The 16,836-nt window shown below is 40.7% G+C and overlaps 1 pseudogene; it reads left to right on the forward strand.

Moving 5' to 3' along the window:
• Positions 1–16,836, forward strand: part of LOC114690523 — a 119,257-nt pseudogene that overhangs the window by 35,424 nt on the left and 66,997 nt on the right.

Below are 16,836 nucleotides of genomic sequence, written 5' to 3' on the forward strand. Positions count from 1 at the left end.
AGCATGTTTGTTATTGGTGTACAGAAAATCTATTGTTTTGTTGGTTTGGTTTTCGAGACAGGGTTTCTCCATATAGTTTTGGAGCCTGTCCTGAATCTCACTCTGTAGACCAGACTGCCTTGAACTCACAGAGATCCCCTGCCTCTGTCTCTTGAGTGCTGGATTAAAGGCGTGTGCCACCACCACTGCCTGGCAAAATCTATTGATTTTTGTAAATTGATTATGTATCCTGCCACTTTGCTGAAAATGTTGACAGTCTTTTGAAGTTTTCGTGTGGAATTTGGGATCTCTTATGCATAATGTCATGTCATCTGCAAACAGGAATAGTTTGGCCTCTTTTCTCTGTGTCTCTGTAATTTCTTACCCTTGCTTTTATTGCTCCAGCTAGTGTCTAGAGTACTATATAGAAAAGATGTGGCATAAGGGACGACCCCGTTTCCTTCCTGATTATAGTGGGATTTGAATTTTTCTCCATTTAGGATAATGCTGCCTGTTGTTTTATCATATATAGCCTTCACTGTGTGAGGTATGTTCCCTCTACTGCTGCTCTCTTTAGACTTTTATCATGAATCATGTTGGATTTGTCCAAGGCTTTTTTTTTACATATATTAAAATGGTCATATTGTTTTTGCTTGCTTGTTTGTTTTGAGACAAGTTCTTACATTTTGTCTTGGCTGATGTGGAACTCACTGTGTAGATCAGGCTGGCCTTAAATTCAGAGGTCTACCTGCCTCTGTGTCCTGCGTACTGGGATCAAAGGCATGTGCACCATGCCTGGCCAGAAATGGTTAAATTTTTTTGTCTAGTTATGATTTATTACATTTATCTTACTTACATGTTGAACTCTCCCTGTATATCTTGGGGATACTTGTATACTTATTTTTGCAATCAAGTACTGGCTTAGTAGAAGAAGTTTGGACATACTTCTTCAATTTCTATTTTTGAATAAATTTAGAGAATAGTAGCTGTAGATCTTTGAAAGTCTGGTAGAACTTTGTGTGACTCCATCTGGGGCTGAGCTCCTTAGTTGGAAGGCTTTTAAATACTTGTTTACTTACTTTTTAATTACTCCAATCTCCTTGTTTGTTATTAGGCTGTAGATCTCTTCTTGGTTTAACTTCGGTGGTTTGCATGGATCTAGAAATTTGTCCATTTCTTTTAGATTTTCAACTTAATGGAATTCAGAGTTATAATTCCCTTATATTGATATTGTGAATTTCTTTGGTGTCTATTGTAATGTCTCACTGTTCATTTCTGATTCTGTTAGCTTTGGTTATTTGTTTTTTCTTTGGTTAATTGGGCCGAAGTTTCTGTCAGTTTTATTTAACTTCTCAAAAAAAAAAAAAAAAAAAAAAAAAAAAAAAAAATCTAGCTGGGCGGTGGTGGCGCACGCCTTTAATCCCAGCACTCGGGAGGCAGAGCCAGGTGGATCTCTGTGAGTTTGAGGCCAGCCTGGCTACCAAGTGAGCTCCAGGAAAGGCGCAAAGCTACGCAGAGAAACCCTGTCTCGAAAAACAAAAAACAAACAACAAAAATCAGCTCTTAAGATTCATTGGTATTTTTTTTTGTAATTTTTTGTGCATTGGCCTTTTGCTTGTGAGTATGTCTGTGTGTGGGTCCCCTGGAACTGCAGTTACAGACAGTTGTGAGTTACCATGTGGGTGCTGGGAATTGAACCCGGTCCTCTGGAAGAGCAGTCAGTGCTCTTAACCGCCAAGCCATCTCTCCAGCCCTGACAATGTGGTATTAAAATTACCTACTATTATTGGGTTGATGTTAACCTTTATCTTTAATTTTGATAGTAAGCTTTTATAAAATTGGGTGTACCAGAATTTGATGTACATATGCTTCGTGATAATGTCTTCTTGGTTAATTGTTCACTTGAATAGAATGAAATGTCTTTCTTTGTGTCTTCTGCTTAGTTTTGGTTTGAAGTCTGTTTAGTTTGAAGTCTAGGGTAGCAACACCTTCTTGCTTCTTGGTCCATTTGCTCTCAGTGGTTTTCCCATCCTTTCTCTTTAAGATGGCGCCTATCTTTAAAGCTGAGATAAGTGGGTTTTTGTTTCTTAGTCCATTCAGCCAGCCTGTGTCTTTTGACTGGGGAGTTGAGGCGTTTAGTATTTAAAGTTATTATTGAAAGGTGTGTGTTGATTACAGTCATTTTTCCCCCCCGAAAAGTTTATGTTTCTCAGTTGTACTTTTTGTTTCATTAATTATGGCATCATTTATTTTATTTCTACAGACTCCTAGGTATCATTATTTCTCCCTTCAGTCTGACATTACTGCTTCCAGGATTATCTTTAGGGTTTGTTTTGTAAATTCTTTTTAGCCTTTTTATGTCACGGAAAGTCTAGCTTGCCATCCATGGTCTCTCAGAACTTAGTATGCATTGCTCCAGGACCTTCTGGCTTTCAATGTTTCTGCTGAGAAACCAGCTGTTATTCTGATGGATTTCCTTTATATGTGACTTGGATTTTTTTCTCTTGTAGCTTTCAATGCCATGTGAGTTTGTTTTCTGGTCTTGTCTTTTTGGTGTTCTGTGTACTTCGTGTATTTGTGTCTATCTCTTTCCTTATTTAGGGAAGTTTTCTTCTATGATCTTGTTGAAGATCTGGTCTGTGCCATTGATCTGGGATTCTTTTCTCATCCATACCTATAATTTGAAGATTGAGTACTACAGATTTCAAAGACAATGGTTAAGAGAAGAAAGGAAATCCTCTATAAACAAATACTAGTTTGCAGTGATACATACAAATCTTTTTGGAATCAGATACATAATATTACTACAAATATATAGCTGCATTTTTTATTCCTTTATGCATACAGTTTAAAAACTAAGTGTCAGTTTCTAATTTTAGGTTTGTACTTTTTTTTAAATAGTGCTGATGGTTTGATCTAGGGCCTCACATATTGGAAATACACTCTACCATGGTCTTGCATGCATTTTAAAATTTATTTATTATCATTGTGCATATGTAGGCTGGTGTGCCATAGTGCCCCATGTGGTGATTAGAGGACACCTCTGTGCAGTTTGGTTTTCCCTTCTTTATTTGGGTTTCCGAGAAATTGAATCCAACTAATCAGGCTTGCAATTGTAGGCAGCAAGAACCTTTACTCACTGAGCCATCTCTAGCGGGTCTCCTGTATGCATTTGTACATGTCTTAAACTGAGTATCTGTAGAATGTTAAAGGCACATAAGGGTAGAATATATGTGCACTTTTTCTGTTCTAAAAATGTTTCAAACTATTCTCAAGATATTTTTCCCAAGGTAATTTGCTAAATATCTTAATCCTGTATTTTGTGATATATTGTAAATCTAGAAGACACCAGGATTTGGGCTCCAGTTTGCTTCTGCTAAATGTGTTAGCATGTGCCCTAGGATTTTATGGATGTAGATCATAAATAACTTAGTACAAACTCCAGGGGTCCCTAAAGTGAATGAGATCTCAAATAAACCACGGCACTCTCTGGAATGGTTGCATTCTAAGGCATTCTTCACTGTCAGGGAATTGTGGGTAGAATTGGGGATTTTTGTCTACTGTCATTACTTTAGATTCATATGGTCTAACATAACACTTCCCATTGTTGCAGATCTCAGTTTCCAGACTGCTGCCCGCATCCTGGCTGCTCCTGTGGAGTTAGCTTTGGTGGTGATTGAAGGATATTAGTCAGAATTTCCTACCAAAGCCAGGTAACATCTACTAAGGTTTTGGTACATCCCTCTCTTTAGCATTATTCCCGATGACTTTTATGTTTACATAGAACATGATGTAACTAAAATGTAAAAATGCTTTGAAATGAAACCTGTTTGTAACTGCTATTGTGACTGGTGTCCTCTGTCTAAGACGATGACAAGGCCGTTGGTTGTGTGGCTGGAGAGAGCTCTGGATGTGGTTGGCACTGTCCCACCTATGCCAGATCCTCATCCAGAGTCTGGCCCAGACCACTTTTTGAATCCTGATGAAGAAGGAAGGGCTTTGCCTAAGACTCCATGGTAGAACACTTGCCTCACATGAGTAAGGCCCCAGTTTAATCCTCAGTACTGCCGAAAGAAGAGGAAGAGAAAGGATGTGGATGATCAGGATCCTTATAGAGAAACTGAGGCTCAGAGAGACTGATCTTTCATAGTAACACTATTCTGAATTACCTGACATTACTGTCTATTCTGTAATGTTACTCTCTGTCCTGTGAATGCACGACAACATTATTTAAAAGCCAAATTCTTAGAAACTTTTAACAGATGTCATTGCTAATCTTTGTCTCAAATTACTAAAAAGCACTGGCTTAGTTCTAGGCTGAGGATTTATAGTAAGTTCCTTTTTTATTGTGTAGTGTGCCTATATAAGATTTCTTAATCCATTATGCTTCTGGAAAGATTGACATGTAGGTTCAGCCTGCACCAGAAGGAGTTAGTAGGACCAGCAGTCTGCTTATCTGTGGGCAGTCAGTGTCACTTAAGGAGTGGTGCCACACAGTCAAGTAGGACCTTGGAAGCAACTGGACTTGCTGCGTGTACTGCCACTGTGCAGCTTGCCTTTGTCCTTCTGTCTTGCAGCAATGGAAGTTTGTAGGTCTGTGAAATACACTTGCCAGTTGTAGAGCTGTGATGTTTACTTAGTTCCTATCTTTATAGTTTATTGAACATATGTTTCGTGTTTAAGAATAGGGAAATTGGAAGCCTTTATAGGGATGCTAAGCTAAGCACTGATCATATTTTTGTTTTATAGAGCAATAACAAAAACAGCTGTGAGTTCACAACTTAGAACAGAAGTGGAAGAGAACCAGAAGGTATTAGTAACTGGTAGAAAACGTTCTGTCATGTGCTGTTTCTTTAAGACAATGAAAGAAACTTGAATTAAATTAGTGGCATCTAACAATATTGCTTTTAGTAATACAGTATATCAAAGTTGTGCTTTTTCTTTAAAGGGAGACTGACCTGGGTGGGTCAACAGGGAGTCTGGACCTCTTGTTTTAAGTAATCTTTCCTTAAACCTTTTTAATTCCTGCCTTTGATGCACTCCACGGTGTAGCTGGTTCTTGTCCTTCATTCACATCAGCCCCACATGTAGCTTCTGGAGACTGCCAAGACGCTCCTATCCCTTCTGCTTCCAGATTCCATTGGCCTTTTTCTGTCTGTGCTCTTTATCACGTGGATTTGTAACAGAAAAGGCCTGTCTCCTTACAGACATTTCACTAGAGTTGTTGGGAATGGGGGGAACCCTCGTGTTCAATTAACCTTTTAAATTTTTCTCTTGACTTTTTGAGACAGGGTTTCTCTGTGTAGACCTGGCTGTCCTGAAACTCATTATATAGACCAGGTTGGCTCAGAGATTCACCTCCCTCTGCCTCCCAAGTGCTAGGATTAAGGCATGTGCCACCACACCCAATTTTACCCCCATATTTCATTATATGTAGGTTGTTAGTTAATTAAATAGATTTGAGAAAGAAACCAAGTATTTCACATGTAATTTATTAAATTAAAAAACATTACTAGGTGTGGTGCTGCACACCCCTAATCCCTGTATGTGTGGAAGTAGAGGCAGGAGAACTGGAACTTGAAAGGCCATCCTTGGCTACATAGTGAGCTTGAAGCTAGCATGGGATTTCTTTAATTTTATGCTTCCCTGTTTAATTTTATGGTTTGCTCTAGGTGGTGGACCTGGGGAGTGGAGCCTAAAAGTGAAGCAGACTAAAGCCTCATGTAATAGCCAACTTTTTTCAGAGCATCAGACAATATATAACTCGAGGGTTAAGAGTAGTCATGTGTCCAGTCACAAGGGCAAGGCACATGTGGCAAAAACATGTTTTTCCATAGAGGCATTTAGACAAATAACAATAGCCAGTGGTAATGAATAATCCGCAGTAAATGCACTCATATCTGCTACACCTGGGACGGGCTTGAAAATGCACTCCAAGAACAATTCTGTTTTTGAAGAAACTGAGGTCACAAGACTCTTCTCTTATTTCTTGGGGATTTCTCACAAGCATTCAGAATTCGCCTCTCATGATTCCATTCTTGGACCATGTTCTGACAGTTACCCATGCCAGGGGAGGCATAACATTAAATTATGTGAGCTATATTGGTATCTCTTGGATTCTTAATCTTTTTGAGTAAAACACTTTATTTAAAAATGCATAAATACATGCATATAAAAATGTATAAAGATGAAGTACAAGTGCTCAACATCTTAAATCTAGTGTGATGAGTTTTTCACTAAGTGAACTCACTTGTGTCCCAAGTCTAGAAATAAATGAGAGTTACGCTGGACGACATTTACAAGCTCAGGGTTAGACTTTCTTACCCTCTTAGGCCAGGAGAGTGGGCCTGAAACTGCCCCAGTAAGAAAATTCCAAGGGGGCTGGAGAGATGGCTCAGAGGTTAAGAGCACTAGCTGCCCTTCGAGAGGTCCTGAGTTCAACTCCCAGTAACCTCATGGGGGCTCACAACCATCTGTAGTGTGTGTGTGCATGCATGCGCTTCTGTGGACATGTGAGTATATCCAGGCTCTCCTGTGGAGGTCAGAGGACAACTTTCAGGAGTCGGTTCTTGCCTTCTCCCTTGCTGGGGCAGAGTCTTTGTTGCTGCTGCTGCTGTACTGTGCACTCCAGGCTGGCTGGCCTCGCGCTCCTGGCAGTTCTGTCTCCACCTCTTGTCGCGCTGTAGGAGTGCTGTGTTTAGAGATGTGCACTACCACATCTGGCTTTTTACATGGACTCCAGGGAATGGCTGGAGTTGCCTTGAAGGGCCAGTGTTTCTTTCTACCTGCCCAGCCATCCCCTGGCTTGAAATTCCAGTTCTTAGTTGCTTCAGCTCCATTATCTTCTCGGGTTTTTGTTTTTGTTTTTGTTTGTTGGGTTGTTTGTTTTAAGGGGGTTCGTTGTTTTTTTTTTTTTTTTTTTTGGTTTTTCGAGACAGGGTTTCTCTGTGTAGCTTTGCGCCTTTCCTGGAGCTCACTTGGTAGCCCAGGCTGGCCTCGAACTCACAGAGATCCGCCTGGCTCTGCCTCCCGAGTGCTGGGATTAAAGGCGTGCGCCACCAACGCCCAGCCTAAGGGGGTTCGTTGTTTTTCATATCTAAAATATTTGTATTTTATTTTTTGATATTATAATGTAACTGCATCATTTTCTCCTTTCCTTTCTTCCCTTCCGTATACCCCTCTTGTTTTTTTTCAGATTTATGGCCTTTTTTTCATTGTTACAGACATAGATGTGTGTTTTCCACATTTTTGTATTATCCTCCATCTTGTTTTCTGTTTAATGCTGCATGTCTGTGAAGCATGAGACACAGCTTCCTCACTCTTCGGTTTTCCCATGCAGTGCTAGAGCTGACAAGTATACTTTCCTTAGTCATTGATTACTGGAAAGTGAAGGTGCTCCTCAGGGTTAATAAGCGGTATCTCTGTCCTTGGTGTCTGCTCACTTCCTTTTGTACTCCACTGTATTGTCTAGCCCTCCTGTGGTGTAGGATATACAAGAAAAGTAGTATTCAACCAAGTGTCAGAATGCAGTCACATCGGTGTTTCTGGTGGGTACTGGGCAGCACGGCCACCAGTGTACTGGACTGCCACTCTATGGGGCACAGTAACGAAGTACTCCACTGACCAGGCCATGCTGGCCTAAGCAGCTGGAGGGGCGTTTCCTTCAGTACAACAGCCCAGTCTTGTGTGCTTTAGTTTAAAGGCTGGGGTGGGCATGGTGTTTAGAAATCCTTCTTTCAGCCCTGTATTTCACCACGGGGCCTTGTGCTGGTTGCCAGCTCAGCCTTGGTTGGCATCACAATCAAGAAGGCAACAGGAGCATAAAAAAGCAAAGCTATGCACTTTAATCTGGCCCTTGCAAACAGAGGTTAGGAAAATTCCAGAGCCTATGTAACTTGACAGATGGATGGAAGGGAGAGTCTTCCTGTGACCCCAATTATAGATAGCTTACTTTCTTCTGCCTTCAATATTGAGATAATTCAGTTTCTTTGTTACTAAAGAAGTGAACAAATGTGTACAGTCCCTTGGTGTCCTGTATAAGCAGAGCTATAAGCTTTTGTTCTTTGTAGTCAGTTCAGAGAATTATTGGAAAAGGAACCGAAAAGAATAAATATCTTACTGTATTGTGGGCCAGGAAGAAACATGTTATTTTAAAAATTGTATAGGGATAATATTTGTTCAATTAGTCCTATTTATATCTATTGTGTGTGATGTGTGTGTATTCATATGTGTTTGCATATGTGTGGAACACATCTTTGTGAGTACACATGCATTTGAGTGTATGTATGTATGGAAGCCAGAGGTTGATGCTAGGTGTCTTCCTGAATTGCTCTCCACTTTATTTACTGAGGCAGGGTCTCTGACTGAACCTAGGACTCACACATTCAGCTAGTCTAGCTTGTCAGCTTTTCCTTGGGAATCTCATCTCTTCCAGACTGCTGAGGTTATGGGTGGATCACCATGCCTGCCTGCCTGGGTGGGCGCTGGGATCTGAACTCTAGTCTTCTCTCTTGCATGGCAAGCACTTTATCCACTGAGCCACCTTCTCGGCTGCTCTGTTTTCTTTTTTGATAAGTGACTCTTAGCACTGGCATCCTTGCATGCTCAACATTCTAGAAGTAGTTGTGTCATCATCAGAATGAAGGAAGAAGGAAAGGAAAAGAGGTGGAGGCCCAGCAAAGCAGCATCTTCATTCACTGTAATGGATGCTCAGAGGTCCATGGAAGAGTACAGAAGGGAGTCTTACCGAGCTTCGCTAAATGTACTCTCACCGCTATTTGTGTGTGTGTTTTCAGTATTTCAAGGGAACTATAGGATTGCAGCCTGGAGATTCAGCTCTCTTCATCAATGGACTTCATATTGATTTAGATACCCAGGATATATTCAGGTATGGCTAATTGACACTGTTTATCCTCCCCTCTCCCCTTTCTGTATCTGTAAGGTTGTATAACTGACATGTTCGTGTTCATGTTTCTCCTTGGTGTTGCCTGAGCAAAGGCTCATAGCTTATGAGGCTCACTGGAGGGGGGCCCTGCTGTGATGCACTGGGGTAGGCAGCATGATTTGTCACCGTCCCGTAGAACAGTGCGTGTGCAAGCCTTGAATATTTTAAAAGATGTGTCTTTGAGGTTGTAGTTTTCCTGTTAACTATAGAAGCATAGAAAAGAGCGGAGTTCCTTTGCTTCTGAGAAGTGTGAAGTAGGTGTAATCACAGTGCTATCTCCTGTCCATAAAGCATTACTTTTTAAAACATTTTTTTGAACATTTACTTTTTAAAAAATTGTGTTTTGTTTTTGAGATAGGCTCTTATTAGCTCAGGCTGGCCTTCCAACTTTGTGAGGATGATCTTGACTGAACCTTCTGCCTCCACCTGACAAATGCTGGAATTACAGATGTGTACATCAACATGTGGTTTCGCATACTTGTTTTTTGTTATTGTTCTTAAAATGTAATTAAAGACCAATGGAGTCTACACTGTCATCTTGCATTTGGGGACAGTGGACAAGTAGAATTCAGATTTTATCCATGGAATTAATAGCAGTACAGTTGTCACTGTGGCTTTTTAAATATTTTTATATTATGTTCATTAGTGTTTTGCCTGCGTGTATGTCAGTGTGAGAGTGTTGTAACCTCTGGAACTGGAGTTATAGATAGTCTTGTGCCGCCATGTGTGTGCTGGGAATTGAACCCAGGTCCTCTGGAAGAGCAGCCAATGCTTTTAACCACTGAGCCATCTCTCTAGTCCCTGTCACTGTGGCTTTATAATAGTAAAAATAAACACAGTTGTTAATGCTTTAGGAGAGAAGTAGTTTCATAATATTACTGTGTGAATTAATTGAGGTAAACTTTATACCCATTTGCTGTATCACAGACCTAGTGATAAGTCAGAAAATGAGTATGAATATTTTATTATTTGTTTCATCATGTGACTTTATTGAGTGATTTATTAAAAACAGTCTATCATTCAGATTACTGCAAACTAAGACATTGATTGTTACAATCTTAAATAATACAGAGTATAGTAATTTAAAAAGTAAAGTTCCTGCCATCTTGTTAGTTTCTCATCTTTGTTCCCAGAAGACTTTTCCATTGTCACATCATCGTGTGTGTGTGTGTGTGTGTGTGTGTGTGTGTGTGTATGAGAGCCTGTGCTAACTGACTCTGATATTAAAGATATAATGTGCTCTTTTTGTGTTTTTAAATTTTAAGATAATTATGGATTCATTTGCCGTTACATAAAATATAATACAGATGAGCTCTTCTTTTAAAGTGGGTGGGTTAGGAAGGTGGCTTAGTTGGTAAGTGCTTGTGTGCAAACATGAGAACCTGAGTTCAGATCCCGTCACCCACAAGCCAGGCATAGTGCACACTCCCGAAACTCTAGCACTGGTTGGGTGGAAACAGGCTGATCTCTGAAGCTGTAAGTTGAGTGAAGAGACCCTGTCATGAAAAACAGTCACCTGATGTGGACCTCCGACTCTACCCACACATGGGTACATTGCAAACATGTAAACTACATGTGTACACACATATGTACTGTTCACAGTAAAAATATAAATGAATACATAAGGCCTGTGAAATATCTCAGCAGGTCAAGTCACTTGCACCTGGCAGTGCAAGCCTCAACCCGAGTTCAATCCCTGGAACCTGTGTGAAAGTGGAAGAAGAGAACTGAATCCACAAAGTCTTCTGATCTCACACTCGTGCAGAAGCGTGCACACGTCTCACACACAGCACACCCAGTAATTAGTAAATAGGTAAATTTATTTAAAAAACAACACCAAACAGACAAGTAAAACATGTGGTGTAGGGCCGAGGAGATGACTTAGTCATGAAGTGTTAGGCTTAGGTAAAGTGCTAGGTTTTGTGCACACACCTGTAATCCTGCTGCTGGCGAGGAGGAGACGAGGATCCGTGGAGCATTCTTCAGTAGTCTTGATGGATCAGGAAGCTCCAGGATCCGTGAGAGAGAGTAAGGTGGAGAGCAGTGACATGGACCGCTGGCCTCCATGCTCACACACAAGTGTGCACATGTGAACACATGCATACACACTCCCCCACTCACATGCACTGTACAGTACAAATTGAGGGCTATTTCATTGTGTATACAAAGGTAATAATCTAAGTTTATACTGAGAGACAGCCTACACACCCACTGAGAACGTAAACAGGACCAGGAGAGCACGTCCTGCCACTGTCCTGTGTACTCTGTAGGTGAAACAAGGGGAAGAGCTCCATTTTTGGATCTTCAGTCGGTTTGCTTTAGCATTGGATTTTGAACTGATAGAAAATTTTCATGTTGAGGCTTTCTTAAGGTTGTTTTTTTTTTTTTTCCCTAACAAATACTATCAGGCTGTGTGCGTATGTTGTATGTTGTGAGTTGAATCCAGGGCCTCATATGCTAGGCAAGTACTCTAATCTGGCATAATCTCCAACCCTTAATTAGACACCTTGGTTTTTCCTGCAGTCTGTTTGATACATTGAGGAATGAAGCCCGGGTAATGGAGGGTCTGCACAGCCTAGGAATAGAAGGCCTCTCTCTACATAATATTTTGAAGCTCAACATCCAGCCCTCTGAGACTGACTATGCAGTAGACATCAGGAGTCCTGCTATTTCAGTGAGTATCCATTTGGAGTGGTCCTAGTCCTCTGCTCACGCACCTTACAGGTTTCTAATTTGTGTTTTATCAAAGATTTACAAGTGCTTATGTAAGACTGTTTTTGTAATAAGATATGCTCTGTCTGTCTATCTGTCTGGGATTAAAGGCATGCGCCACCATGCTGAGCATAAGATAGGTTTTCACATGTTCTAAAAAGTTGTTTTCTGACCATTGTGAGTAAGAAGTATTATTTTCAGGGCTGAAGAGGTGGCTCAGCACTTAAGAGCATATACTTCTCCAGCAGAGTTCCCAAGTTCAGTCCTGAACACCCACATCTGGTATTTAGTCACCTATAACTCCAACGCTAAGGGGATCAGGACTAACCTCTGTGGGTACCCGTCCTCATGTCCATATACCCACACAAAAAGTCAGATAATTAAAAAATAATAAAAATTTAAAAAAATAGCATTCTCTTCATTGTATTGTATTCATAAGATTCAGATGAACATCTTGGAAAGAGGGTTTGTATTTTCCCAATTGTGTCTATGTTTTCTTCGACTTTATGACAACATGCATAATTTAAAACTATTAGAACATATTTTTCCAATCAGTAACCTTATTTATAAGAACCTTACTATTGGTTGTGTGATTTCTGTGTCTCTGTCATCTGTAAAAAGAATGTGGGGAATGTGGCGCATTATCTTTCCCCCCCCTTGGTTTCTGTCCTACGTTTATTTTAGAGGCGTTTTATTGGAAGAGAGATACTATACTGTGAATCAGCATGTGTATCCTGCAGCCTATCGGCCACATATATCCCAGGATAGCCACCAGTGCAGCCCAGTGTATTTATAGATGTTAGAGCTTGGACCTGCCTGTTTGCAAATCTCTTACTTACATTCTCACTTGCATATTTTGTATATACAGTTTCATTTCTGACAGAATGTTTTGTTTATAAGGAATAAAGAAAATAACACAATAGAGAGATTGATAATCATATGGCTCATCACTATTCTTTCTAGTAATCGGTTTGACTAACTGCTGTTTCTTGGAGGAAGAATGTTTCAGGTGAAGCTCTTCATATTCCTTCCTATTACACCTCTCTTCTCCCTGCAGACAATTCCTTCCTGTCTCTAATTTATACCTTTATTTCCTTTAGAGATTTTCAATATTTTTTAGTTTGGTGTGTCTGTTGGTGTCTCATATCTATTTCTTTTTCATTCCATAACCCCAATTTTTTTATGACCACCTTTAGGCCTCCATTCTCCACATCTTTTTAAAGATGACAAGGGCCCAGAGAACTCATAGTAAATAATTATTAAAGTCCTTTTAAATCATGTAATTAAAAACATTTTAATAGTGGTTTTAAATTATTCATATTGCTGGGTATAGTGCCACATGCTTTAATCCCAGTACTCAGGAGGCTGAGACAGGAGGATCTCTATGGGTTTGAGGCCAGCCTGGTCTGCATAGTGAGTTTCAGGACAGCCAGGGCTACATAGTGAGACCTGTCTCAAACAAACAAACAAACAAACAAACAAACAAACAAAAAAACAAATAAACAAATTTACATTGTTAGAAAATCTTTTTTCTTTTTTTCTTTTTTTCTTCGAGACAGGGTTTCTCTGTGTAGCTTTGCGCCTTTCCTGGAACTCACTTGGTAGCCCAGCTGGCCTCGAACTCACAAAGATCCACTTGCCTCTGCCTCCCGAGTGCTGGATTAAAGGCGTGCACCACCACCACCACCACCACCACACCACCACCACTTCGCTGAGAATCTTTTTTCTTAACATATTTTTCTTAAGACTTTTAGAGAGGCTGTACAGATCATCAGAGCTGGAGTACTTGGTGGTATTGGAAGGTCTTCAGCTTTATTAGGTCCATTAGGCTAGAGTGAGAGTTCCAGACACCAACACTGTGTGAGAGTTCCTGTTGTTCTATTTTTTTTAAAAAAAATTTACTTATTTTTAAAAGAACATCATTTATACTTTTATAGCTGAAAATTTAAGACATGCTGAAGGTGTCTTAGTTAGGGTTTCTGTTGCTGTAGTGAAAGACCATGACCAAAAGACAAATTAGGGAGGAAAGGGTTTATTTGGCTTACACTTCCACATCACTGTTCATCATTGAAGGAAGTCAGGACAGGAAATCAAAAAGGGCAGGAACCTGGAGGTTCCTCTGATGCAGGGCCATGGAGGAGTGCTGCTAATTGGCTTGCTCCCCATGGCTTATTCAACCTGCTTTCCTACAGAACCCAGGACCATGGCCCAGGGGTGGCATCACCTACAGTGGGCTGGGCCCTCCCCCATCAATCACTACTTAAGAAAATGCCTTTCAGCTGAATCTTACGGAGAGACGTTTCCTCAGTTGAGGTTCTCTCCTCTCAGATAGCTAGCTTGTGTCAGGATGACATAAGACTAGCCAGCACAGAAGGTATGTAGTGGAAGTTGTATCATCAGCCATCTTTCAAACTCCTGGGGTGGGTAGCACGAGCAGTTGCTTGTGTACCTTTCCAGAGCACTCTCTCACACAAGCAAAGGAAAATGCCTGTGTACATCCCCTGCTCTTCCTTATCCAAACAGCAGGTGCTTACTGGTGGTGTGTTGTTCTGCTTCCTACTGTTGTAAATGCCACCATATTGACTCTCTCTGTGTCCTTTCCTTCCACATACACGTGAGATTCAATTGGAATGGATACCTGCATGTGGACTACTTAGTGGTTCTAGTCAGGTCTTCAATTTTATTGTATCTTTCTTTAAATGAGTGGCAGACACCACTGTAGCCTGAGGGTTCCTTTGTGCACTGTACTTTTGCCTAGTCTCAGGTACTGACAAACTGTTAATAAATGTGAAGTTTTCTTGTAGATTTGTTTACATTTCACAGATTGTGATTGAAGTTGTATTTACTGATCACTTATGATTATTATTGTTATTATTATTTATATATGTATTTTTGAGACAGGGTTTCTTTGTATAACAGTCCTGGCTGTCCTGGAACTCACTTTGTAGATCAGGCTAGCTTCAAACTCTTGGAGATCTGCCTGTCTCTGCTTCCCAAGTGCTGGGATTAAAGATGTGTGTCACCATGTCAAGCTTAGTTTTATTATTTTTATTCTTGTCTCATTTCCTGTCATTTGCTTGATTTTTTTTTAAAATTGTATTTGTTGCTACTAGTCTTTAGTTGATTGTGTTAACTGCAAATAATTTTACCTTTTTATGGCTGTGTTGTAGTTATTCATTTTTCTATTCAGTATATTTAAGAGTAGTCTTTTCTCTTATGCCTGTGCATTTGCTGGAGACAAGGTCTTGTATAGCCCAGGCTATCGTCAAACTCTACATAGCCATGGACAGTTTAATACCTGATTTTCCATCTCTACCTCCCGAGTGCTGGGATTACAGGCATGGGCCACCATCACCATCTATTATGTGATTCTTAAAGTCTCATTATCTTTTTTTTTCTCATCAATGACTAATGTGTATGTACCATGTTGTGTCTTTTGTTTTATTCAAGTGGGTGAACAACCTAGAGGTTGATAGCCGATACAATTCATGGCCATCTAGTTTACAAGAGTTACTTCGACCCACCTTTCCTGGTGTTATACGGCAGATCAGGAAAAAACTTGCATAACATGGTAAGTAAAACTCCTTTTTACCTCCTCCCCATAACTGGTTCTCTTTGCTCTGTCTCTTCTTTTCCAGCATATGTAGAATGTTCAGTTTTCTCTTTATATATGCACAGTGTTCAGACAGAATATGTTCATGTTACAGCAGTGTGACAGCCTGTGTTGCTGTGTGATCCCTGTGCCTCATCCATAACTGAAGTTCACACTGGCCACTTTATGGTTTTATGTTTAAGAAGTGGTTGTTTCTGTTTTTTTTTTTTTTGTAACTCAAAAGATACATGGCTACTGTTTTTCTTCATGTCATTGTTAATAATGTGTTAATAGGCTTCTTTTATTTCAAGTTACAACTTAATCATTGCTCAAAAGGTTTTTTTGAGCTTATTAAGTGAAAGTAAGGAGGACAACATAAGAAAAACTATGGGGTACTTGACATTGCATTTGAGAAGTAAGTGCCTCAGTATCTGTTCAGTGGAAGTAGTTGTACTTCTGAGTTCTCGAGGTTGTGAGATATTTTGGTCCTGAAGTATACTCTTGGTGTGATACATTAATCCCAACCCCCTTTACTTGTTCTTTCTTGTGAGCCATTGAGTTTAATTAAAGCGCCCCCAGTTTGCTTCCTATTGCTGTGATAAACTCCGTGACCAAAATGAAACTGGAAGGAAAGAGTTTGTTTCCTCTTACAGCTTATGGTTCACTGAATGGAACTCAAGCAGTAACTGAAACAGACCACAGAAGAATGCTGCTTCCTGCCTTGCTCTCCATGACTTGCTCGGCCTATTTTCTCATACAACCTTGAGACCACCTGTGCAGGGCAGCACCCCCCACAGTGGGCTGGGCTCTCCCACATCAATCATCAATCAAGAAAACGCACCATAGATTTGCCTACAGGCCAGTCTGACGGAGGCATTATTTCAGTTGACGGTCCCTGTTCTAAAGTTAGTCTAGCTTCTGTCAAGTTGACAAAACAGTAACCAACACAGTTGGCCTGTCCTCGCCTTGACACACAAACACATCACCATTAAACCATTACGCTTTTCTTTCTTGTCTGTTCCCAAGATGGTATGTTAATACTAATATCACAGTATTAAACGTACCACAGTCTTTGAAAAATGCAAACACTTAAAGTTTGAGCTCTCTTTAGAATATCCAACATACCTTAAAATGTCCAAAGTCTCCACAGTAAGTAAGCTCTTGTCACACTCAACATCAAAACCCAAGTTCGGCAGTGTGCAAGTCTATTCTTGTGTCTGGCTCTCGTGGTCCTCTGCTCCCAGGCTCGGGCAGCTCCCCCTCCCCAGCTGTGTGTCTGTAGCACTGCCCCTTGTTCAGTAGGCTCAGGCCTGGCCGCTCCACAGCTGTCACTTCTCGGTGGCTGTCTCACTGTCCTTAAAGCTCCAATATGCTGCTGTCTCCAAGGCACCTGGCTGCACCTTTAATGTAGCCTCATCTTGGCTCTCTTCAGGGACTCTGACCTTGGCACATGATGACAAGCTTCACCTTCTCTCTGTGACCCCTTGAATACTGGGTTTCCCCTGCAGCTGAGGCTGTACCTTCACCAGTGCTTCTCTTGACCTCTCCTGTGGTGCCAGGCTTCAGCTGCTCTTCACGACCTCTTCATGCCTTCAAAACCAGTACTGTG

Source organism: Peromyscus leucopus, unplaced genomic scaffold, assembly GCF_004664715.2.
Source record: "Peromyscus leucopus breed LL Stock unplaced genomic scaffold, UCI_PerLeu_2.1 scaffold_151, whole genome shotgun sequence".
NCBI classification, from domain to species: Eukaryota; Metazoa; Chordata; class Mammalia; order Rodentia; family Cricetidae; genus Peromyscus; species Peromyscus leucopus.